General features: G+C 33.2%; 1 long non-coding RNA gene across 7 annotated transcripts in view; it reads right to left on the reverse strand.

The window, feature by feature from the left end:
• Positions 1–13,883: 13,883 nt before the first annotated feature.
• Positions 13,884–25,696, reverse strand: part of LOC129922849 (uncharacterized) — a 35,557-nt gene continuing 23,744 nt past the window's right edge. For 3 of the 7 annotated variants that reach the window (XR_008774765.1, XR_008774767.1, XR_008774761.1), the window contains 4 exons: positions 18,282–18,320; positions 17,073–17,790; positions 15,914–16,071; positions 13,884–15,785 (listed from right to left, as the gene is read on the reverse strand). This is a non-coding gene — a long non-coding RNA (uncharacterized LOC129922849). Of the gene's footprint in view, positions 15,786–15,913; positions 16,072–17,072; positions 17,791–18,281; positions 18,342–25,696 lie in introns of all 7 variants that reach the window. The other 4 variants (XR_008774764.1, XR_008774762.1, XR_008774763.1 and 1 more) reach the window with 4 other exon arrangements.

Below are 25,696 nucleotides of genomic sequence, written 5' to 3' on the forward strand. Positions count from 1 at the left end.
TACAGATGACCTTAACATCATCTGCCCTATAGACCACAAGGTCTGAAAGGAGAACTTTTACTTTTTTAATCTGTTTGGTATAGTTATATTCAAACTCATTGATGCTTTCACTCATACTAACTTTATAGATTTATGATTGCCCAATCCATGGTTCAACAAATTTAAAGATCTTACATGGCAGTATGATTAAAATGACAGTCTTTAAAGTCAACTAAAAAAAAAGTAAAATTGAAAAAGATATAAAATGGAAATATTAATTGGGAGCAAATCACAACATTTTGAAATAGAAATGTACCAGCTACATCATGCTAGAGGCAATGGATACCAAGTCACAACATTTTGAAATAGAAATGTACCAGCTACATCATGCTAGATGCAATGGATACCAAGTCACAACATTTTGAAATAGAAATGTACCAGCTACATCACGTTAGATGCAGTGGATACCATGTCACAACATTTTGAAATAGAAAAGTACCAGCTACATCATGCTAGATGCAGTGGATACCAAGTCACAACATTTTGAAATAGAAATGTACCAGCTACATCATGCTAGATGCAGTGGATACCAAGTCACAACATTTTGAAATAGAAATGTACCAGCTACATCATGCTAGATGCAGTGGATACCAAGTCACAACATTTTGAAATAGAAATGTACCAGCTACAACACACTAGATGCAGGGGATACCAAATCACAAAATTTTGAAATAGAAATGTACCAGCTACAACACGCTAGATGCAGTAGATACCAAATCACAACATTTTGAAATAGAAATGTACCAGCTACAACACACTAGATGCAGTGGATACCAAATCTTATCAGTGTAACTGGCAACTCAGATGTAGACTTCTTGGACAACCAGGGAAGGCTAACACCAACCACCTAGCAGGCTGTGAGCTTCCATAAGCAAATTACATTTTGAAAAAGAAATGTACCAGCTACATCACTATCAAACACAGTGCTACATCATATGATTCAGCAGTCAATTCTACAGAAAATTGTCAAAGTAAAAAAGTAAAACAAAAACCTAACTCCAAACAATGAAAACAACAACCTTCAAAGCAATGGAAGAGATCATTTTTTCCCTGATTTCTCTGGACAAAATAAGAGAAATAATAATCCTTAATCAGTTTACTAAAATGAAAACCTAAGAGAGCTACCCACTCAAAACTTAAACCCACAAGTCTGGCACTCAAAACTAACTGAAAAGACCTCATTTCATACAAGAATCTCAAAGAAACACCACTTATAAAATATAATTTATGAATCAGGTAAACAGTGCAATGACTCTCTCCCCCTGGGACCTAAGCTCTCTTTCTGCTGTAAGAGACAGTATTGAAAACATAACCAAAAAATCTTATCACAATCAGAAAGATCTCAAGAAAATGGTGAATATTTTTCTACAAATCTAATAAACCAATAACTAGTGGGTCAATTATACAGATGAATCATCTTAAGAATCCACCAGTAACAGAGGAGCTGTCTTATTCAATAAATGGCTCAATTGAGAAAGATTAGAAAATTTAATTGCCACTGGCGATCTCTCATGCACACTTTCTAATGAATAAACATTTCTTTCTAATGTTTAAAAAAATCTGATGCCTCCTCTATCAAAAAGGTCAGGACAGCTCTTATAAATCTCAACAATAATAGCAAGAAAACTGTTCTCCAATGGATCCCAGCACACTTTCAAATAGAGGAGAAGAAAAATCTGACACTGCCCAAATGGGAGAATAACTAAGCAGTCTTAAATTCCATGGGAGGTGCAATGGCTAAGTGGTAAAGCACTTGGCTACTGAACCAGGGTGCAGGGCTTGAATCCTGCTGAAGACTGGGGTTTTTAATTTCGGGATCTTTGGGCACCTCTTGAATCCACCCAGCTCTAGTGGGTACCTGACATTAGTTAGGGAAAAGTAGAGGTGGTTGGACACATGACACCCTCGTTAACCATAGGCCACAGAAACAGATGCCCTTTACATCATCTGCCCTATAGACCACAAGGTCTGAAAGGGGTACTTTACTTTTTCTTTTCTTAAATTCCACTATATCCAGAAGAGAATAGAAAAAGAAAAAAAGAGTAGTATAAACCAAAAATATAACAGTTGTCACTCAAACATCAGGATTAAGGATGCATGTTACATTCTATCAGGACACAGTCAATGAATTATTTTTCACCTTTGAACAGGGCACAACATAATGAGGCAACACATATTCTGAATGTTGAAACACATGGCCTTGTTTTATCATGAGGCCCAAACAAAATACTGGCCCCCAACAGTCCTTTAGAATAAAGATTGTATGGAAAGCTGCCTGATCTGAAAAGAATGGAGTTCATCTTCGATAAATATATATATATCTGAACCCTACAATTTATAATGAGAACACAGAGAAAAAAAAACCACAAACAGTATGTAATATTTAAGTTACACTTTTGTCACACAGTCTCATATTTGTTTATATTGACTTTAATATTCACATTTATTCAAATAAAATAGCTGTAAATTTTATACATTTATCCTTAAAATGTGGTGCAGTATTGGTCACTAGTTCAAATGTTTGATGTGTTTAAGGCTATATAAGGTTATAACTATTCCTTTGGCTCATATTGAATTAAAATCATACATTGTAATAATTTTTGTGTGTGTCTACATCCTCTTATTGTTTATTTGTGTTTTCAGGTGGCGATTTTATTGTTTACCATGGAGTTGTCTACTTTTCAAATTTTACTGACCAAGTTTTGTACAGTGACTGATCCATCTGCAGTTTCCGAACCAGTAACTGATATCTCAAAAAAATATTGCTTTATTGATGGTGTCTGGTCACCTCAGGTAATCTTTCTCTTTTTCTTTTAATATGTAAAGAAAATTATATGTATGTATTTTTTTATATAGAAATGGATACTGTTTGTCTAAGGTGGATACTGTTTGTCTAGGGTGGATACTGCATGATCTTTGCAGAAGCTGTAGAACACCTTTCCACCATGGAATCCATATATTGAAATGAAAATGTTCAGATTTTATCCATGATCACCTGTCTGAAGATTAGGAACTAGATATAGGTCTTGAAGTATTACACTCAATGATCTATTTAAATAAATAAAAAGAACTCTACTGTTTAACCACAAATCTTAATAAAATTTAGAAAGACCTTCACATAAGCCTTGTTAATTTTTATTACCTTTTCAATATGTTTAATTTGTTGATTTTTTCTTGAAAAATGTGTAGTTTTGGGTACTGGATAGACAACACACATACCCACATTCTCATTATAAAATAATTAGTTTCTATTTTTGGACATTATGACAAATAATATAATCCATTAGCTTTGTGGAGGTATCAGAATGCTCTATAAAAAGATACTAGATTCAAGAAACACAAGGAAGGGAAAAGAGAAATCTATTGTACATAAGTAAGAAGTAACGGAATGCAGTATGCACAGTGGATATTAATAAAAAAAAAAAGTAAAGTTTACCTTTCAGACCTTGCGATCTATGGAGCTAATGATGTCAAGGTTATGTTTCTATGGCTAGTGGTTAATGAGCAGGTCGTCATGTGTCCAGCACAATGACTAACCACCTTAATTTTCCCCACCTAAAATCAGTTACCCATTAGAGTTGGGTTACTGAGGGGCACCCTAAAAATTCAAAATCCCAATCTTCATTGAGGCTGGAGGTTCAAACCCAGGACCCCATTGTTTTCCTATGAAGTACACAAATCCTTTAGCCGACAAAAAATCAAAATATTGATATAGAAACGAAATGAAAAATGACTGAGCTTTTGGCCCATGACTTTGAAATGCTAATATCTATGTATACTTCTTTATGTTGGCAGAGGATCAACATGATTTGTTCATTGAAAGACACTTGAAGGTGTAAGTTGTAAAAGGTTTTGAAAGACTTGCCAAAGCAAGGCATTCTTGACAGGAATAAACATTGGGAGCAGCTCTAGCTGACTCAGCTCAGAGGATGACATCACAGTTAATTGACATCTTTCTTTTAACAATGCATGGATTATCTTATCTTCTTCATTCTAGGGGAATTATGCATTGAGTGAAGACATCTTGCTGTAGAAGAGAAGAACAATTCAGATAGTTCACATGATTTACAATATGGCTTTGATTGTCTTATGTTAATGGCTGGTAAAGAACTGAAACATGTAGGCTGGAGATCACTTGATAGAAATCAAGGTAGGACTGCACTTTTGCACAGAGTAAAGTTGAAGCATGTAGTTACCAAGTGTAAAATAATATTCAAATTGCTATTAGCTAAACTAGTGAAACCTGTAATTTAACATACATTAACATTCTTTTCTTATTTGAAGTCTACTGTTAAATTTCAATTATAACATTAACCCTATCAAGTAATTTACAGGTCATGTTTCTGTCTATCAAGCTATTTACTTCTCATATTTCTATGTATTCTGCCATAAATTTCTATGAATGAATTCAGCCTTGAGTGGTATATTTTTGTCTGTATTTGCAAATACATATTTGTGTTGCTTTTTGTATTTCTGACTTGCAACTTCTGAATTGAATCTCCTTTCTTTACACAGAAATCTCTGATCTACATTGTATGAGAAAATCATGAAGTGGTTGTTGTCATTGATCCAGAAACTAAGTTGCAATCTGTCTTGATAAATATATCATACAGATTTAATGGTGGCCTACTCAACCCGAGGCGGCTTAAAGCAAAAACATGGACATGGATCCAAGCATTACTATAAATGGACAGGATATAAACGCAGTGGACAAATTCACATATCTTGGCAGCACACTCTCCAGAAATGGAAAAATCGATAGTGAAATTGATCTGCGTATCGCCAAGGCCAGTGCATCCTATGGCAGACTGTCTAAAACTGTCTGGAACAGACGTGGCATCACCACAAACACAAAGCTAGGGGTCTATAGAGCTGTCATCCTCCCTACATTGCTCTATGCCTCAGAAACATGGACAGTGTACAGTAAACATGCAAAGAAACTAAACCACTTCCACATAACATGTCTGAGAAAAATACTAAATGTCAAATGGCAAGACAAAATACCAGAGTGTGTCTGCAAAGCATCCACACAATCCTGATGCAGTCCCAGCTGCGATGGGCAGGTCACGTCTACAGAATGGAAGACCACCGCATCCCTAAACGACTCCTGTATGGCCAACTAAGCGAAGGAAAGCGCTCGCAAGGTGGTCAAAGAAAGCGCTTCAGGGACACCCTCAAAGCTTCTCTGAAGGCGTTCAGCATAGACCCAGCCACCTGGGAGACAGAGGCACATGACAGAGCATCATGGCATCGCGCTGTGAAAACTGGCGCACAGGTTGCTGGGGAAAAAAGAACAATGCTGGCAGAAGAAAAACGCCAGAAAAGAAAAGCAAGGCCCACGACACTAGCTCCAGCTGGAATAACCTGCCCAGTGTGCGGCCGAACATTCCGGGCTCACATAGGTCTCACCAGCCACATGAGGAGGCATAAAACCCCAGTGCAAAGCCCTCAGCCCCCTGGATGACAAAGTGGTCATCATCGAACCACGATGGACGAACTATAAGTTGCAATCTGTCTTGGTAAGCAGTATTGAAGTTAGGGTGATAGCTTTTTTGGTCACAATAATTTAATTTGAAAATTAAAGAAATTTTTTTTGCTTTAGTAGACAGATTTATAATCATTAAACATTGTTTTAAATGTCTAAAAGATTAATTAAAACTTGTAAAACTGTTGTGAAATTATTTTCACTGTTATCAGTATTTTTTATTCCTAGATTTATCACTGCTTTTAGTTTCCTATATAATCGTTGTGTTACTATTCAAATGTTGTGTAAACATGGGGGTAGTGTTGTAACCCTGCCTTGCACCAGTGCTTGAGGTGCGCACTAGCGCACTAGTGAACGTAAACAGGAAGAGACTAGAATGGAGAGAAGAACAGGGCATCAGGGATTGTGAAGAGTCTGAATGTTTGGAAACTAAGAAGCAAGCTTTTGGTGCTGCCTGAAGGTTGTAGAAGGGACCTGGAACGAAGCTGGGAAGGCTGTCGTTGGTCCACATTCGGGTTGCTGTCTAAAGGACTGGTAAATTAGTAGAAAGACTCTGAGGAAGCTGAAGGATGCTATGTGTTTGTCCTAGTGAATAAACACCTGTCTTTATTTCCTGTTACAGGGTCTGACAAGGCGTGGTAGCACAACCATGTCCAGACTTAGGATTGGCCACACCTACATCACGCACTCTTTTGTACTGAAGAGAGAGGAGCCCCCACTTTGCGAGTACTGTGACTCTCGCCTCACCGTGGAACATATCCTCGTTGATTGCCCCAGATACCAGGATGTCAGGGCGAAACATTTTAGAGCCACTAATCTAAAAACACTATTTAATAATGTCGACCCTGGGAAGGTACTGGGCTTTATTCGGGAAGTGGGGCTATCTACGAAGATCTGATTTCTGAATTTGTGAACATGCACTATTTACATTAGATTTTTACCAAATATTTAAATTTTTACTACCTTTACTATTTTAACTGTGAATAGACCTTAATTTTAATTATATTACTGTATAGAATCTGGCCCTTGTTGTTTAGAGAGAGAGTAGTCCTTAGGGGACTGCAGGCACGACATGGCCTAAATTGTGCCGATGTGCCTCAAATCAACAAACAAACAAACAAACATTTCCTGTTACACTGTGTTGAGTTGCATGCCTATTCGTTGAGTGCCTAGCCGAGAGTTGCAACAATTGGTGTTATGACTCTACAATGCACGCTGTCATTAGGTGTGAGACTGCGCACCAGGAGACACAGGACAGAGACAGGAAATAAGAGAGGAAGTCAAGATGGCCGATGATTAGAGATGAAAACGACGCTTGTGATGTGATTAGTGTAATTCTAGATCTAGTTTCCTATTTGGTTATTAAACATTCTATTTTGTTATTTTATACTCCTTTCGTTGAGGTTATTTGGCTAAGCTATAGCAATTGTTCTGGGTGGAAAGACATGCTCCAATTTGATTCCCTTTTCTGTAATTCATCTAATTCTCTTTGTAAAATATCTTTGTCTTGTGTTGTTTTTATTGTTCTATATATTATGCAATCGTCTGCAAATAATCTGACTTTTGTTCCTGAAGTAATGCAATTTGGTAAATCATTTATGTAAATTAAAAATAGTGGTGGACCCAAGACTGTTCCTTGAGGTACACCTGAGTTTACTGTTATCGGTGTTGATTTAGAGCCATTTATTATTACAGTTTGTTCTCTCCCTATCAGAAAATCTTTAATCCACTGATGCAGTGGACCATTAATGCCGAAATATTTTAATTGTTTAAGCAAACTATAGTGGTGAACTTTGTCAAAAGCCTTGGAAAAATCTAGTAAGATAGCATCTATTTGTTCACTACTATCTAAACCTTTTGAAAAATCATCAATTAGTCCTATTAGTTGTGTTTCACATGATCTATATTTCCTAAAGCCATGTTGGTATGGGGTGAGGACATTATGTTTGTCTAAGTGGTTTATGATGTTGCTAATTATTATGTGTTCTAGGATTTTACATGTGATGCTGGTAAGTGATACTGGTCTGTAGTTTCCTGGGTCAGATTTTTCTCCTTTTTTAAATAGGGGGGTGACATTAGCTTCTTTCTAGTCCTTTGGTACTCTGCCCTGGTTAAGCGATGCCTGAAAGAGTATTTTGAACACTGGGGCTAGTTCATTGCTTAGTTCTTTGAGTAATCTAGCTGGAATACCTTCAGGTCCAGACGCTTTATTTGGTTTGGTGTTGGCTAATAGTTTTTGAATTCCATTTTCTTGTACTACTAAATCTTCTATGTTGTCTACTTGGTTCAAATTAAGTAATATGTCTTTGTCTCCTGGGGCTGAGAATGCTGATGCAAAGTATTTGTTTAGGATGTTTGCTTTAGTTTCATTATCATTATGTATTATGTTATGTTCATCTTTTAAGGTGCTATGCCTGTTGTTTCCATTTTCTTAGACTTAATGTATGACCATAGGTTTTTGTTGTTATCTTTAGATATTACATTGTTTATGTATTCACTCTGCAGCTGTCTGCTTACTTTTTGGGTTAGGTGTTTAATTTTTATATACTTTTTGTAAACTCTTTCTGCCTTGGTTTCTTTAAATTTTCTATATAGGTTTTCCTTCTGTTTACAAAGCTTCTTTAGTCTATTATTAAACCAGCATTTATTTATTTTGTTTGATGTGTATTTAGTTGGTATATGATTTTCTATAATGCCTTTAAGATGGTTTTTAATGAAATTCCAGAGGTCATCGACTGGTTGGTTAATGTCTTTTTCTAATAAGAATGTTTGTTGAAAGTTTAATGCAGCTTGGTGTAGTTGTGTTAGGTTACATTTATTCCAGAGTAAAATTTTTCTTTGGGGTTTTGTATTGGCTACTGCTTTTATCTGACTGTGTATTTTTATGATCTCATGGTCTGATAGACCAGGGATAATATCATAATAAACTACTAATCCAGGTCTGTTGGTTAAGAAGAGATCTAATGTGTTGTTTAATCTAGTTGGCTTTTTAATGATTTGATATAAACTTAGGTTGTGTAAAGTTTCTATGAAAAGCTCATTTATGTCCTTAGGGTTTTGAAGTTTATCTATGGTTAGTGTTTTCCAATTTATATCAGGTATGTTGAAATCACCCATAATCCAAAAAACTGCATTTTTATCTGTCTCTTTAAGTGTAGTAATCTGATTACATAGTTCCTGCATGTATTCTAAACTAGAATTTGATGGTCTGTAAATGCTGCCTATTATTAGGGATGTTGAGGTGGTATTAATTTTACAAAATGTAGATTCTATATTTTTAAGTTAGGTAAGGTAATTTCTTCTGCTATAAGAGTGTTTTTTATTGCTAAAAGAACTCCTCCATGATTTTAAGCCCTATCTTTTCTAAAAATTTCATAATTACCATTGAAAATTTCTGCATTATAAATTTCAGTGAACGAATTGTGTGTCCCCTTACCTGTCAATTCTGTTTAGTGATGGTCAAGCTCAACTGATATTATTCTAAGCAGCTTTTATTCTGAGAATCATTCAACCACAGAAGCTGTGAGGGATATCTGAAATCCATTGCTTACTTGTCTAGCAGAAAGATTTCTATCCGTTTAGTGATAAAAGATTGAGATTAATTGTATACAACTTTTTGTAGTCGCCAAATAACACACTTTTATGCTCAAGCAATACTGTTCATGAATGGTTTAGTTTTCTTGATGCTGAGAGTGTTCATGAAAGAGGGATCAAAGGTCAATTTGGGTGTTTGTTTTTTAAGACAACTTGCTATGTTTATTAATTTAAATTTACCAGGTACCTATTATTCATTTACTTTGGATTTTAGAATATTTGTCATTGAAATTTAAATAGGTATAAGTACAGTTAATTAACCACAGGATTCCATTAAAAAATTTAAATGCTAAAGAAATTTAAAAAGAAAACATTTCATTTTTGAGATTACATCATCTTTATGTGGAATGTTTTTTGAATAAATGGTACCTGTACAGGTGATTAGACCTATTAATAAATGATAACTGGATATATTTGTATTTGAAACCACTGGCTTGTATTTTACTTGTTACTAATAACTTAATTTACTTTTTAATATATGCATTATCTTCTATTTTGAAGTAACATCTGTATTATATAAGATAAGATTATCAACTGTAGTTTTCTTTTAAGAGTTCTTTATGAAAATGTTGCCACTGAACACTGCTATATTACTAGACTTTTTTCAACTATGTTTTGTAAATGAAATATTGTACAATGGCATATTTATTGTATTACATAATTAAGTAATTAATGTAATTAATTACATAAAACATCTCATATTTAATGTACTCTCTGCACTGAACAATTTTTTTTAAAGTGATAAAAATTTTGGTTTATTCATATCAAGTTTGTTTTGTTTGTATATACGTAGAATATGTATATCATAGTGAAAGCATTTATTTACTTGCATTTTAGTTTTTATAATCATTTATAGAATTCAGTGTAAATTCATTGTACATTGAACCTCGTTGGTAGTGACAATGTTATTAAGTTGACATGAAGTATTTATGTATAGTCCTGGGTGTTAACTACATTGTTCATTGGATGACTGCCTGACAGTGTTTTATCCCATGGGAACCAATAGATCAGCATGTCAATATATCTGTTGTAAGATGTTTAGAGTATACAACTCTAGTGATGCATTCCTTTGGATCACATCAGCAAGGTCGAGAGAGGGATCATGACGCATGGGCCACCCATGACCCCTTTATCCAAGGCCCAGGAATGCGCCCCGGAGAGGAAACTCTGGTGCTGCTGCAAAGCGGCTAAAACAACACGGGAGACAACAGTTACGGGTTATAAGTCCAACTTGATTGGCGTAATGTATGGACGCCACGGGTTGTCTCTGACGGTGGGAGAGGTCTTCGCGCCTCACTGATCAGCTACCGCCCACCTCAACCTGGGCAGCCCCCAGTCAGTTAGGTGCTGATCCGCCACAGCCTGCCTGCTCTAGTGGGTGCTTAGAGCTTAGTTTAAAACCGTTCTAGAATTGGCTTGATTAGCCACACCAGATTCTGCCCCGTCTCAAGATTAAGCCAAAACCAGTGACTCATTTGGGCGCATCCATTGCCTTTCGAGACAAAAGGAGCCATATATACAACTCTAGCAATAAATATTCTGATCAAGTTTATATTTTTGGAACAGAATATGCTAATGTGTTAATTACATTTTTTTTAATTTTAAGAATAACAACTGGTACTTTATTTTATCCCTTTGTATCTTTCTTTTTTTTGTTTTTTTTAATGTCTAAGTAGTATAACTTCTAATTTAATTGTCTCCCTTTTAAAATCAACCATCTAAATTAGGGATGGCAAACTTTTTCTGTTGAGGACCGCATTAAATTTTTTTTTTAGGAATAGGGGGCCACATATATATAATTTGTATTTACAACTTAGAAAAATATGCTAGCTGTCTATTAATTTACTTGTATACTGTATTAGACATTCAAATTGAGGAATTATAACAAGATTTAGCAATTTTTGAAACTAATTTAACTAATATTTAAAAAAATTTTGTTACTGTCTTTTTACATCACATTCATTCTTCACAACAATCCAGTTATACTTAATGTGAAGTATTTAATTGTGCATAATGTTCTGGAACTCTGGAACTAGCTTTACTAGTTCTTATCTTTGTGACTGCTGTTAAATTACAGCCAGTCAGCATCCACTTGTTCTTCTGGTTGCATATGTTCAAACAAAAGAAAATATTCTTGTGCATCCAAAAATGTCAAAGTTTAGCATCAAGTCTTTTTAAGTGTGGAAATACAGCTTATGCACCCTTCAAACTGCTTCTCTTTTGGGTCATAATTTGCTAGGAAGTATTTCCTCGGGAGCTGAATCAGCTTCTGTACTAAATGGTGAAGTGAGGATATTCAAAAATGGTTTAAGTTCTTGACGTCTTAACATTTGTTTTCAAATTCCATAAGTCTTGTTCTTTTCTTTTTACTAGAAATAGTTTCACCTTTCAGCAAAGGAAAATGTGTCACAGTCTTAGTTAACATTGCATGATCTAAAGTTCACGTCATGTTAAGAGTTTAAAAGACACGTGGAATTCCTGATGTAGAAAACAGGAAGTAGAATGATTAAAGTTGACTTTGAGTTCAGTCAAGTCAGTAAGGTTTTGCTCCCGGTCCAGGAAGGTTGGACGTTGCTTCCTGGACTGGTGTATATATTTGTATATAGCATGAAAGTTGATGGACTAATGATTGTTGATTAATTATATTTGAGAGTTGATTTCATCATGTGCTTATTGAATATTAAAGTATTATTCGTATTGCAATAGATATCTATAGTTGGAGCTCCAGTGTCACTAGTAGCAATTGTTCTTATTGTTACCCGCTGAGATGCGGACGTGATTTGTAACTAACATATATTGGATACTTTTGATACCGCTGTTATGTGGATAGGATTGTTATTATTTCTTGACTTGTAGCACTAACAAGGAGTGCAGTGTACTATTATCATTATTATGGTAAAATAAACTTCATGTTGTCTGCTGAAACGGACTTGAGTCAGTGGTATAGTATGTTTAACATTTACAAAATGATAAAACCTGTTTTCACTTGCTTGACTGGAGAAATGGAAAAGCTTGAAAAGATGCTCATAAATTTCATGATGTGCAAGTAGCCCATTGCAACTCTTCATTAGAAACATTAGTAAGAAAGCCACTGTCAGTGTCATTAAGGAAAAAAAAATTTTTCCTTGAGACCCCATATTCTTTTCAATACCTTGCCCATGTGGTACTTCTTGAAACTGTCTGTGGCTCTGATAAGTTTGATCACTGAGATGATTAGGTCAATAATATGTCTGATATTCACTGTTTTTCTCAGTTAAAGCATGGGCTCCATCAGTTGTTACACTTGATATCTTGTTCCAAGCCAACCCAACACTTTCAACACAGTTCTACATAAATACTGGTCTGAGTGTGTGTCTTGTTTCAAAATATTACCAATAAGCATAATCTTCATTTGCTTAAAACTTTAGAGAATGTTTATTTAGCTTCTTCATCATAATTGATTGATTTTAGGCACATCGGCACAATTTAGGCCATTTAAGTATCATAATTGATAAGGTATTTAAAATTATTTATTTTTAATATATTTGCATTTTTATATGTTTAATCTGTGGGTTCACCTGAATTCTGTAGGTTTCCGCGGGCCGCAAAAAACATTTTGGCAGGCCGCATGTGGCCCGTGGTCTGTAATTTGCCCACCCCTGATCTAAATGAATTAAGTTATTTCTACTACTAAAAGTAATATCATGACTACCAATGTACAACTAAATATTTATTTGTGCAGCACTTTCAGTTTTATTGTGATATCGTATACATTGATTTGATTGACTCATTTTGATGTATATGTATACCTTGCAATCAAAGTGGCATTCATTTTTTTTTTTAAATTGTAACTGGTCTGTGCTAAATTACTGAATTCATATTAAGAGATAACTATTAATGTATTTGAAAGTTAATGGTAAAGGGAAAATAGGTCATTGTGCTGGTCTCAATACACCTTGAAATGTACAGTAATTACTTCAATGAACAAGAAGAAATTAATCAGCAATTAAATTACCAAAAAAGATATAACAGGAAATGCTATTAACATCTAGTCAGTGATTACCCTCTACAAAGTCATAGTCAACTAATCTAATTGACTTCAATATTCAATCATTAAGAAAAATAAACCATTCCAAAGAGAAAGTGAATGATAGACAAAAAATGGGAGAAGCTTTTTGATGTAGGGCAAAATGTGAAAATATTCAAGTTAAAATAAATTTCCCTTTTCAGACTTTGCGATCTGTAAGACAGATGATAAAAAAAATCATGTTTCTGTGTCTTATGGTCAATGAGGGTATCAGGTGGCCACCACAATGACCAACCGCCTTTACTTTTCTCCATTAAATGTCAGGAACCCATTTGAGCTGGGTGGACTGAAAGGTGCCTAATTGTTTTTCTTTATATTAGGACTATTATAAAAAAAATGGTCTTCAAACCCTAGACCTATGTTTGGCAGCCAAGCACTTTACCGCTTAGCCACCACACCTCCAAGTGAATTCTATAGAAACTTTTAACTGTTTGCTCATCTTTCATTCTACAACTAAAGCAAGGTAATTATGTATTGTTAGGGACAATGCTGTCTGGAATGAGAGAATATGTTAGCCTGTCGGGGCCTAAGGTCATGTCTAGCCTGGGATAACAAGAAGTTACAGTTGCCAGATTGTAACACTACTGGGTGGGTTGTATCTGTGCACCTCTGTGACCAAGGGGTTTGAGTCATCTAAGCAACCAGACAACTAAACTAAACTAAACTAGCGAACTAAAAGAAATCTAGAAACATAAAGAAGAAATTCAAAAATGAGACTTTAATTTCAATGACTAAGGCAGCAGTTACAATCTAGTACATAAACATTAGAAGTGGCCATCATGACAGCACTGGGCAGGGCTTGGCCATATTTTTAAAACAAACTTTAGAAAAAAAAATTGCTAGTTATTTTGACAGTTGTTCAAATATAAAACAGATTTACACATAGTAAAATTTTAAAAAATAAAAGAAAAATTCTGAAACTTACAGGCAGTCCCAGGTACAGAATAATTAAAACTGACACAGAGACCACTGGTCAACAGTACAGGAAACAGCATAGGCTCTATTTTAAGTAATCCACCCTTACCCATATAATAGGCAGAAATACAAGTATACAGCTTAGCACTAGCCTACAGAAGTAAAATTTAAAATACATAAAAGTAGCTTTGGGAGCGCCAGTTCACAATTATAAAAATTTACCTGTTAATAAAGTCTAGGTCTAATGTTTGTTTTGTTGGTTTTACATGTGTTCCATCAGAAAGAGAGATAACATCTTAGCCGTAACCTCCAACAGGACACTGAGTCTTAACACCAGAGACTATGGAGATGACAAAGTGGATACCCCATGATCACCAATAGATAATACAAAGTGAATTAGTATTTGAAAATTTTAAACACACTAAGGGGATAAACTCATTGCTTTAGTGAAGACTGACAATACCAAGTAGTAAATATTATTATACTCTTTATTTATAGCAAAATATGTAGGCCCTAGCTGGGGAATACTGCATACTTCTCACTAATCTTCGGACTTGAAGATAAGCCTTATTATTATTATTTATGAAAAATTTCTCCTCTAAGAAATCAGACAAAAACTCAAACTGTATTCATGGTAACAGCAAAACATTTATATTATAACAGCATAGAATATGTTAACAGTTTTATTTTAAATATAATAATATAACAATATTATAATAGAGCTAAATAATGTCAAGTCGCTATTTATACTGTAAAAAAGCATAGAACAAATTGTGCAGGGATGTGACACAAAAAATTATATGATAGCACACTAAAGCAGGGGAGATAACAAATTGAATTAAAAGCATAATCTAGCAAGGCTTTGGCGTTATGACTGTACAGAGTATTGAATGTTAACTGAAGACACGTATAGTTGTTACAACATTTTCCGGTGGAAGTGACGTTCTGCTTTAGAATTCATGAATAATTAAAGATATACAAGTTTGCTTAATACTGGTACAATAATAATAACGATAATATACCAAAGCACCTTCCTCCTTCAAAATACAAAAACATGTAACTGAAACAACAAGAAGATTGAGGGAAAAAAAAGGAATATTTAAAAAAAAAATGAACAAATGACTGGACTGATTGTCAAGATATACCTAAATATAGAACAAGATTTATACAAGTCAATTATGGTGATTCCACCTAAATAGTTCTCACAAAGTACATCACTTGAGTACTTGTACCTGTTCATTGTTCTATCCATTGTATCTGTTAGGTTTTCTGACCTTGCGACCACTTCCGGTAATGTAACCATGTTGTGAGGTTGGGTTACAGGGTTCAGGATGTATAACTGTGGGTGTAGAAGTATTTGTCGCCACTCTAGTAGGTGAGCATGGTTACTCAACCTGAGGTTAGGAGCATTCTTCATTGTTTCCTACTGAGTCCCATATTGCAGCTTGGTCACTAAAATTGTCTTGAGAAGGTCTGGTTTTGAAGTAGCATTAGGGAAATGTTAATTTCTTTCAGACGCAGTAGGAATGTAAAAACATCAATGCCAATTAGCAATCAAAAGATAATGACATATTCCCTTAGAGCACAAGGAAGTCTCTAAATGATGGTAGAAAAGGAAAATCTCTAATAGATCCGGTGTGTCTGTGTCTTTGCCTCTAGGAATTGTTTTACTTCTCAAGATGTTCACTGTCAATACAAGAGAACAAAATTTGATAAAAACATTTTTATAGTCAGTGAAACACAAAACTTGGCAAAGCTTTACTCAGGGGTTTAGTATAAAGAAAATATAAAGAGATATACACAGCATTGCTTACCATTGTATTCCATACATCTCTTGACCCATTTTTTGGTTTACATTTCATCTTCATGTTGGTCTACATCTTCATCATGTTGGTCTACATCTTCATCATGCTGGTCTACCTCTTCATGTTGGTCTACATCTTCATGTTGTCTACCTTTTCATCATGTTGGTCTAAATAAGAATTTAAAAATTAATAAGAAAAACTTTTGCCTTGAAAAGGAAAAAAAAAATTCTTTTGTTGCTTTTCTTTTCATGTTAAACAAAACTATTATGATGATGCAGGTTTCACTTTATGTTTTAACTTAGTATTTTATGAATAAACTTTTAAGAAAAAAAAATACACCCAAGACATCTAATACAGCAGCAAAGAATAACAAACAAATAAAGTTTTAAAAATTTTAAGGTTAATTAAGTCATTTAAGTCTAAGGAACTTATTGGAGATTTTCAATTATGCCAGAAAACAATAAATAACTAGCTATGTAGTGTATCTGGTGTACAGAATACAGAAAGCTTTAATATTTAGAGTGAAAATTATGCTATTAAGTTTGTGCATTTCTAGCAAAATGAAATCACAACTAAGTTCTTTTGCTTGCAGTACAAACTCATTGGTTTTGTTGAGTTGGCAACAGCAGTCTTTCCTTCAAAATCTCCAGGTTTATTCTTTTTTTTTATATATATATTTTTATTTCACTTTATATTGTTTCAGCAAATCTCTTTATTGTTTGCTTTTCTTTTTCTATCCTTATCTATTGTATTTCTTTTATAATGTACTTAAAAATCAAAAAGTAAGCTAAGAGCAAATTACTAAGTTTAAAATTCCCACCAGATAAGATCCAAACAAATGAAAATTTAGTTTGATTATGATTACCCGGAGGATTACCACTATAGCAACGACAATATAGATACAAACAGGAACAATATTCACACACAAAACATACAAAGACACTGTCATACACAACCACTGGTTAATAAACTAAACCTCTTTGTGATGTGACTAATGACCATGAAACACACTGACAGAAAATGGAGTAAAAGAGTTATAAAATCTTTCTGTTCTAGCCTTAATGAAGAGGAAGCGACCACTTTATCCAGATCTGATGTAACTGGTTTAGTGGCTGCAGATTGTCCTCAAGAATGCATAAATGAGATCAGATGTTTCAACATTACTTACATGTACATTGCACTTGATATTCTTGTCGAATGTTTGACATGTTTTGAATGTTTCTTGAGAGCTGAAGAGAATCTACTTCCTTGACCAAATGTTCGCAGAATAAATGTCATCAGGCAAGATATGAGCATCAAGATGACCATACACAGTCCAGTGCACATATCACATGACCAGGCAGCCATCCTTTCTTATGAGAAGACAAAGTCTTAGTGTAGTGACCTCTCTTGCTTAAATTTTTTCTTGTAACTTGGTGCACAAAATAATTGAGAACTGAAATGACTTCAACAAAAAATTATGAAAATCTAGGAGAGAAAAAAATTCTAAGTAGAGGAAAAGTGACAATTATAATACACATTTTGTTAATGTTTTATTTCTTTGATTTTATGCACATCTGCACAATTTAGGCCATGTCGTGCCTGCAGTCCCTTAAAGACTACTCTCTCTCTCTACATAACAGGGGCTAAATTCTATACAGTTAAATCATTAAAATCAAGGTCTATTCACAGTTAAAGTAGTAAGGGTAGTAAAAATTTAATAATTTGGTAAAAATCTAATGTAAATAGTACATGAATAAGATGATAATTCCCCTCTCCCTTTTCGAGTTAGTTGTTAGTAACACCAGGTTAGTAGCAACAAAATCATGTAGAAATAGACATGGCTTTATTTAATTTAGTCTGACTGTTGTTGACTTGTAGCACCAAACTGCTGGTAGGCAACTAAACTGTTGAAGGCATAATATATCTTAGCTAATAAGAACTTGAACAACTTCCTTGTGAACAAAACTAAATATAACATTTATAATACTTGTGATCACATGAAATAAATGTAGTAGACTTAAGTAATAAAATTTCTTACAATCTAACTCACTACAATAACACAACCTTTCAGTCTTACATTCTGGAGTCGTCTCCCCTAACTAAGACCCAGTGACGACAATGCCACTTTTGCATCATTCACATTCAATCGCTTACCTCTTACCACAGTCACCATAAAAACACACACACTCCATAACACTTCTGCTTGTCCAACATTCTTTCACTGAATCAAGCCCCAAGCATCCTACTTGTCCATATGTTAGACTTTGCAATGACCATGTTTTTAATCATACTAGTTACATTTAGCAGACACTCTGGCACATATTGGAAATAATAGTGCAAATATTATGACTAATCAAGCTTTAAAAAACTCTAAATTAGATTCTTATTTCTATACCTTGATATCTGTCAACAAAAACAACTGATACATTTGAACCTAAGGAAGAACAAAAAGAATCTGAAATATAAAGTTGTGTAACAAAAACTTGAAAGAGTTCAAGGTAACAAAACTTAATATATAGATATAAATTGCAGATATAGGCGAGAACCTAAAAAATTGGAATTTTATTTTGTAGCTTGATATCTGTTAACAAAAAATTAAACTTCAGTAAAAAGAAGTGTGATTAAACATTTCAAATATATAAATTCATATGTTGCTAATGAAACTAAAAAAAAAAAAAGTGGTTCTGGGAGTAATAAGCAGGACTACACATTTGTAAAAACACTGCAGATTATATATAATATATAATAACCATAATCATATATATTTATTTATAATGGTAATCAAAACTAACATAATATAATATAATATATATATATAGAGAGAGAGTTGAATGAATACTTGATGTGCCCCAACAGTTAATAGGACACTTGAGGTGCCACATAAGTTAAAAGGACAAGCAGTTGTTAGGACACTTGTGGTGCCCCAACAACTGATAGGACAAACATGAACAACAGTTGGTATGATGGATGAGGTGCCCAACAATTGATAGGAAACTTAGAGTGCCCCAACAATAAGACCATTGAGTTGTTAGGATGAATGAGATGCCCCATGATAGGATACTTTAGGTACCCCAACAGTTAATAGGAGACTTGTGGTTATCTAACAGTTGGTAGGAAAAAGAGGTGCCTTACCAACTGATAGAATACTTGAAGTGCCCTACCAAACAATAGAACAAGAGGTGCCCTACAAATTGATAGGACACTAGAGATGCTCTACCAATTGTTAGGATACTTAAGGTGCCCTACCAATTGATAGGATATTGAGGTGCCCCATCAGTTATAAGGACATTTGAGGTGCCTAAAAAGTGTTGAAACACTTGTGGTGCCCCAACACCTGATTGGACAAACTTGAGGTGGACAACAGTTGGTATGATCGATGAGGTGCCTAACAATTGATAGGACACTTGGGAGTGCCCAAACAATTGATAGAACACTTGGAGTGCCCAAAAATAAGATTATTGAAGTGCCGAACAGTTGTTAGGATAAATGAGATGCCCCAACAAATGATAGGACATTTGAAGTGCTTCATCAATAGATACCGATACCTAAGGTGCCTCAACAGTTAAAAGGATATTTGAGGTGCCCAAACAGTTGTTAGGACACTTGTGGTGCCCAAATAGCTGACAGGACACACTTGAGGTGCCCAGCAGTTGGTATGAGGGATGAAGTATTCCAACAATTGATGACCATATAGGTGCCCAACAGTTGGAAGGTATTGATATTTTTTGTTTTTGGCACATCAGCACAATTAAGGCTATGTCATGCCCATAATCTCTCAAGGGTTATTCCCCCTTCATAGCTCAAGAGCTAAGTTTTATACAGTTGGGTCATTAAAAACAAGATTCATTCACAGCTCAGATGGTGAAAATAGTAAACATTTACATAAATTAATAAAAATCTATTTTTAATATAATATATTCACAATTGCTTTGCCCTATCACAAATCAAACACTCGTAGACATTTAAAGGATGAAAAAGGTGCCCCAAAAATCGACCAGACACTTCAGGTGCACCAACAATTAATTAGTAAATAGTATATTGAAGTTGGACAGTGTAAATTTTGACACAGGCAGACAATATTTTTATGCCAATGTATATTATATATCTCATCAAGTAATAGTCAGTAATTTTGTGCAGTACAAGTATATATATTGCATTGAAGTTGATTTGTAATTGTAAATTTTGACACCATAGACAGTAAATTTGTGTATATTTTATATCTCATTAGTAAATAGTATGTAAACACTCGTAGACAGTTGAAGGATGAAAAAGGTGCCCCAAAAATCGACCAGACACTTCAGGTGCACCAACAATTAATTAGTAAATAGTATATTGAAGTTGGACAGTGTAAATTTTGACACAGGCAGACAATATTTTTATGCCAATGTATATTATATATCTCATCAAGTAATAGTCAGTAATTTTGTGCAGTACAAGTATATATATTGCATTGAAGTTGATTTGTAATTGTAAATTTTGACACCATAGACAGTAAATTTGTGTATATTTTATATCTCATTAGTAAATAGTATGTAAACACTCGTAGACAGTTGAAGGATGAAAAAGGTGCCCCAAAAATCGACCAGACACTTCAGGTGCACCAACAATTAATTAGTAAATAGTATATTGAAGTTGGACAGTGTAAATTTTGACACAGGCAGACAATATTTTTATGCCAATGTATATTATATATGACATCAAGTAATAGTCAGTAATTTTGTGCAGTACAAGTATATATATTGAATTGAAGTTGAACTGTAATTGTAAATTTTGACACAGGCAGACAGTAAATTTGTGTATATTATATATCTCATTAGTAAATAGTATGTAAACACTCGTAGACAGTTGAAGGATGAAAAAGGTGCCCCAAAAATCAACCAGACACTTCAGGTGCACCAACAATTAATTAGTAAATAGTATATTGAAGTTGGACAGTGTAAATTTTGACACAGGCAGACAATATTTTTATGCCAATGTATATTATATATGACATCAAGTAATAGTCAGTAATTTTGTGCAGTACAAGTATATATATTGAATTGAAGTTGAACTGTAATTGTAAATTTTGACACAGGCAGACAGTAAATTTGTGTATATTATATATCTCATTAGTAAATAGTATGTAAACACTCGTAAACAGTTGAAGGATGAAAAAGGTGCCCCAAAAATTGACCAGACACTTCAGGTGCACCAACAATTAATTAGTAAATAGTATATTGAAGTTGGACAGTGTAAATTTTGACACAGGCAGACAATATTTTTATGCCAATGTATATTATATATCTCATCAAGTAATAGTCAGTAATTTTGTGCAGTACAAGTATATATATTGCATTGAAGTTGATTTGTAATTGTAAATTTTGACACCATAGACAGTAAATTTGTGTATATTTTATATCTCATTAGTAAATAGTATGTAAACACTCGTAGACAGTTGAAGGATGAAAAAGGTGCCCCAAAAATCGACCAGACACTTCAGGTGCACCAACAATTAATTAGTAAATAGTATATTGAAGTTGGACAGTGTAAATTTTGACACAGGCAGACAATATTTTTATGCCAATGTATATTATATATCTCATCAAGTAATAGTCAGTAATTTTGTGCAGTACAAGTATATATATTGCATTGAAGTTGATTTGTAATTGTAAATTTTGACACCATAGACAGTAAATTTGTGTATATTTTATATCTCATTAGTAAATAGTATGTAAACACTCGTAGACAGTTGAAGGATGAAAAAGGTGCCCCAAAAATCGACCAGACACTTCAGGTGCACCAACAATTAATTAGTAAATAGTATATTGAAGTTGGACAGTGTAAATTTTGACACAGGCAGACAATATTTTTATGCCAATGTATATTATATATGACATCAAGTAATAGTCAGTAATTTTGTGCAGTACAAGTATATATATTGAATTGAAGTTGAACTGTAATTGTAAATTTTGACACAGGCAGACAGTAAATTTGTGTATATTATATATCTCATTAGTAAATAGTATGTAAACACTCGTAGACAGTTGAAGGATGAAAAAGGTGCCCCAAAAATCGACCAGACACTTCAGGTGCACCAACAATTAATTAGTAAATAGTATATTGAAGTTGGACAGTGTAAATTTTGACACAGGCAGACAATATTTTTATGCCAATGTATATTATATATCTCATCAAGTAATAGTCAGTAATTTTGTGCAGTACAAGTATATATATTGCATTGAAGTTGATTTGTAATTGTAAATTTTGACACAGGCAGACAATAAATTTGTGTATATTATATATCTCATTAGTAAATAGTATGTAAACACTCGTAGACAGTTGAAGGATGAAAAAGGTGCCCCAAAAATCGACCAGACACTTCAGGTGCACCAACAATTAATTAGTAAATAGTATATTGAAGTTAGACAGTGTAAATTTTGACACAGGCAGACAATATTTTTATGCCAATGTATATTATATATGACATCAAGTAATAGTCAGTAATTTTGTGCAGTACAAGTATATATATTGAATTGAAGTTGAACTGTAATTGTAAATTTTGACACAGGCAGACAGTAAATTTGTGTATATTATATATCTCATTAGTAAATAGTATGTAAACACTCGTAAACAGTTGAAGGATGAAAAAGGTGCCCCAAAAATTGACCAGACACTTCAGGTGCACCAACAATTAATTAGTAAATAGTATATTGAAGTTGGACAGTGTAAATTTTGACACAGGCAGACAATATTTTTATGCCAATGTATATTATATATCTCATCAAGTAATAGTAATTTTGTGCAGTACAAGTATATATATTGCATTGAAGTTGATTTGTAATTGTAAATTTTGACACCATAGACAGTAAATTTGTGTATATTTTATATCTCATTAGTAAATAGTATGTAAACACTCGTAGACAGTTGAAGGATGAAAAAGGTGCCCCAAAAATCGACCAGACACTTCAGGTGCACCAACAATTAATTAGTAAATAGTATATTGAAGTTGGACAGTGTAAATTTTGACACAGGCAGACAATATTTTTATGCCAATGTATATTATGTATCTCATCAAGTAATAGTCAGTAATTTTGTGCAGTACAAGTATATATATTGCATTGAAGTTGATTTGTAATTGTAAATTTTGACACAGGCAGACATTACATTTGTGTATATTATATATCTCATCAAATAATAGTAATTTTGTGCAGTACAAGTATATAAAATTGTATTGAAGTTGGACAGTAATTGTAAATTTGGACACAGGCAGTAATTTTATGCTGATGTATATTATACATCTCAAGTAATAGTCAGTAATTTTGTGCAGTAAAAGTATATATATTTATATATACATTCTATTGAAGTTGGACAGTGAAAAGATTAAGAAGCACTCTTCAAAGTGATGAGCTATATCAGTGCTAGTATTCAATGACATTACAGGAAGATAATCAGTATTGAAATATATTACTGATAATTTTGATTTTCATTTTTAATTTTTATGTTCTATATTTAGAAAGCTGTTGACAGTATTGTTCTTGTCAAAATTTGGTATCACTGATATTGTGTCCTTGTTAAATTTTGTCTTTTTTCAATGTGTAAAAAAAATATATATATATGATCAGAACATAAGGTTTTAGAGGTCGCAGATTTAACACTAGTAGATTTTTGTGTTTAGACTATTGTTTATTTTAATGTTTACATTGTATTAATATTGTGCACAATTTCTTGGGGTCTTTAAGTCATTTTTATTTATATTTGTAAGTATATGTAGTATTTCTTGAAAATTTTCTGTCTTTTTTTCCTGCTGTACTTGTTTGTTTTTATATATTGACCAAATCTTGCTTTTGGAACAGGATGTGCTTTAGGGTAAGAGAGTGAGATCAATGTGTTGCTCGAATCCTCCTCAATTTAATCAAAGTTTTCAGTGCACTGAGTCATCATCATATCATCATTTATATAATTGTAACATTTTGGTATAAACTTTGTTACATTTTTTTTTTACATTATAATATTTTATTAATTTTGTTTTCTCTTTCTATATGACCAAATAATATATTGTAAAAACATAATAATTGATTATGACATTGATTATTAGATTGTTGACAATTTAGTGTGTTATGTTAATCACAATAGTATTGGCTTGATAATATTGTAAGTGATTGTAAACTATAAAAGATATTAGATATCATTATTATCTATAAAAAAAGTACAGAATGCCATTGTACTTTTGATAAGTATTAATAGATACATGGATGGATATACTGAACTAAAGAAAGTTGCTGAATCGTTTGGTCTTAAAGATGAAGAAAAGAAAGATGTTTTGACATAAATGGAAAGGAAAGAAAATCAAGTTGATATTGAAAGAGTTGGCGAGAGCACAAAGAGAAGAGAGAAATGCAACTAGATGCTGAAATAAATTAAAAGGAAGCAAAACCAGACAAAGAATCAGAAATAAAAAAAAAAAAAAACTGAAAAATAAAAGCTGCAATTCAAAAAAAGGGAGACAAAACAGAAACTACCAAGTGTGAACATATAGAGAATATTTACAAAGCACAAAGAGAAGAGAGAAATGCAACTAGATGCTGAAAGAAATTAAAAGGATGCAAAACCAGACAAAGAATCAGAAATTAAAAAAAAAAAAACAACTGAAAAATAAAAGCTGCAATTCAAAACAAGGGAGACAAAAAAACTACCAAGCGTGAACATAAAGAGAATATTTATAGGCAAAAAATGAGGGACCTTATGAAACTGATGAAATAAATAGTTATTTTCAGACTATCTGTAAAACTTGCAATTACAATGAAGATACTTGTTCTAATATATTCATCTGTAAACTAAGTGGCAAGACTTTGAGTGTTATTAACTCATTAATAGAAGAACAAAGAAAGAAATGCATCCTGTTAAAAGCAATATTATTGGAATCTAGATCACCAAAGAGAAATTTATTATCAACATCAAAGACAAGAATCTAATTCTCCAAACTATAATGTACCAAGAAATAAATAGATAAGGAATCGGAAATCAGAATAGGTAACAAAGTAATAATGTTAATATAAATGAAGTTCAAGCAACAGTGTATAATATTAAACTAGAACTATAATTTCTTCCAACATATGTTAATGGTGTACTAGTGAAATATACCACAGTCATTACAAATGATAAACGTGTTACACAAGATACTATGACAGGTATAACTAAGAACGTATGACAGGCTTAACTAAGATAATATGACATGTAAAACTAAGAAAAAAAGACAGGTAATACTATGAAAATATGACAGGTAAAACTAGAACTTATGACAGGTAAAACTAAAAAAATATGACAGGTAAAACTAAGAAAAAAATGACAGGAAAAACTAAGAAAAATGGACAAGTAAAACTAAGAAAATATGAAAGGCATAACAAAGAAAATATGACATGTTAAACTAAGAAAATATGACAGGTAAAACTAAGAAAATATGACAGGTAAATATAAGACAAATTTCTTTATTAAGCACTCAAAGAATGATTTCACTGGGAATTGCAAATATATTTTGATCACCACATTAAATGCAGAGGTCAAAGACAAGCTAATTATCACACATTTGTTGTTATATTTATTGTTACAAACGTTCAATGGAATATAGATGAAGACATCTAACACAGTTATACATCCGTATGAATTTCTTTTTTAAGCACTCAAAGAATGATTTCACTGGGAATTGCAAACACATTTTGATAACCACATTAAGTGCAGAGGTCAAAGACTTGCTAATTAATACACATTTGTTGTTATATTTATTGTTACAAACGTTCAGTCGGAATATAAATGAAGACGTCTAACACAGTTATA

Source organism: Biomphalaria glabrata, chromosome 14 (assembly GCF_947242115.1).
Source record: "Biomphalaria glabrata chromosome 14, xgBioGlab47.1, whole genome shotgun sequence".
Taxonomy (NCBI): Eukaryota; Metazoa; Mollusca; class Gastropoda; family Planorbidae; genus Biomphalaria; species Biomphalaria glabrata.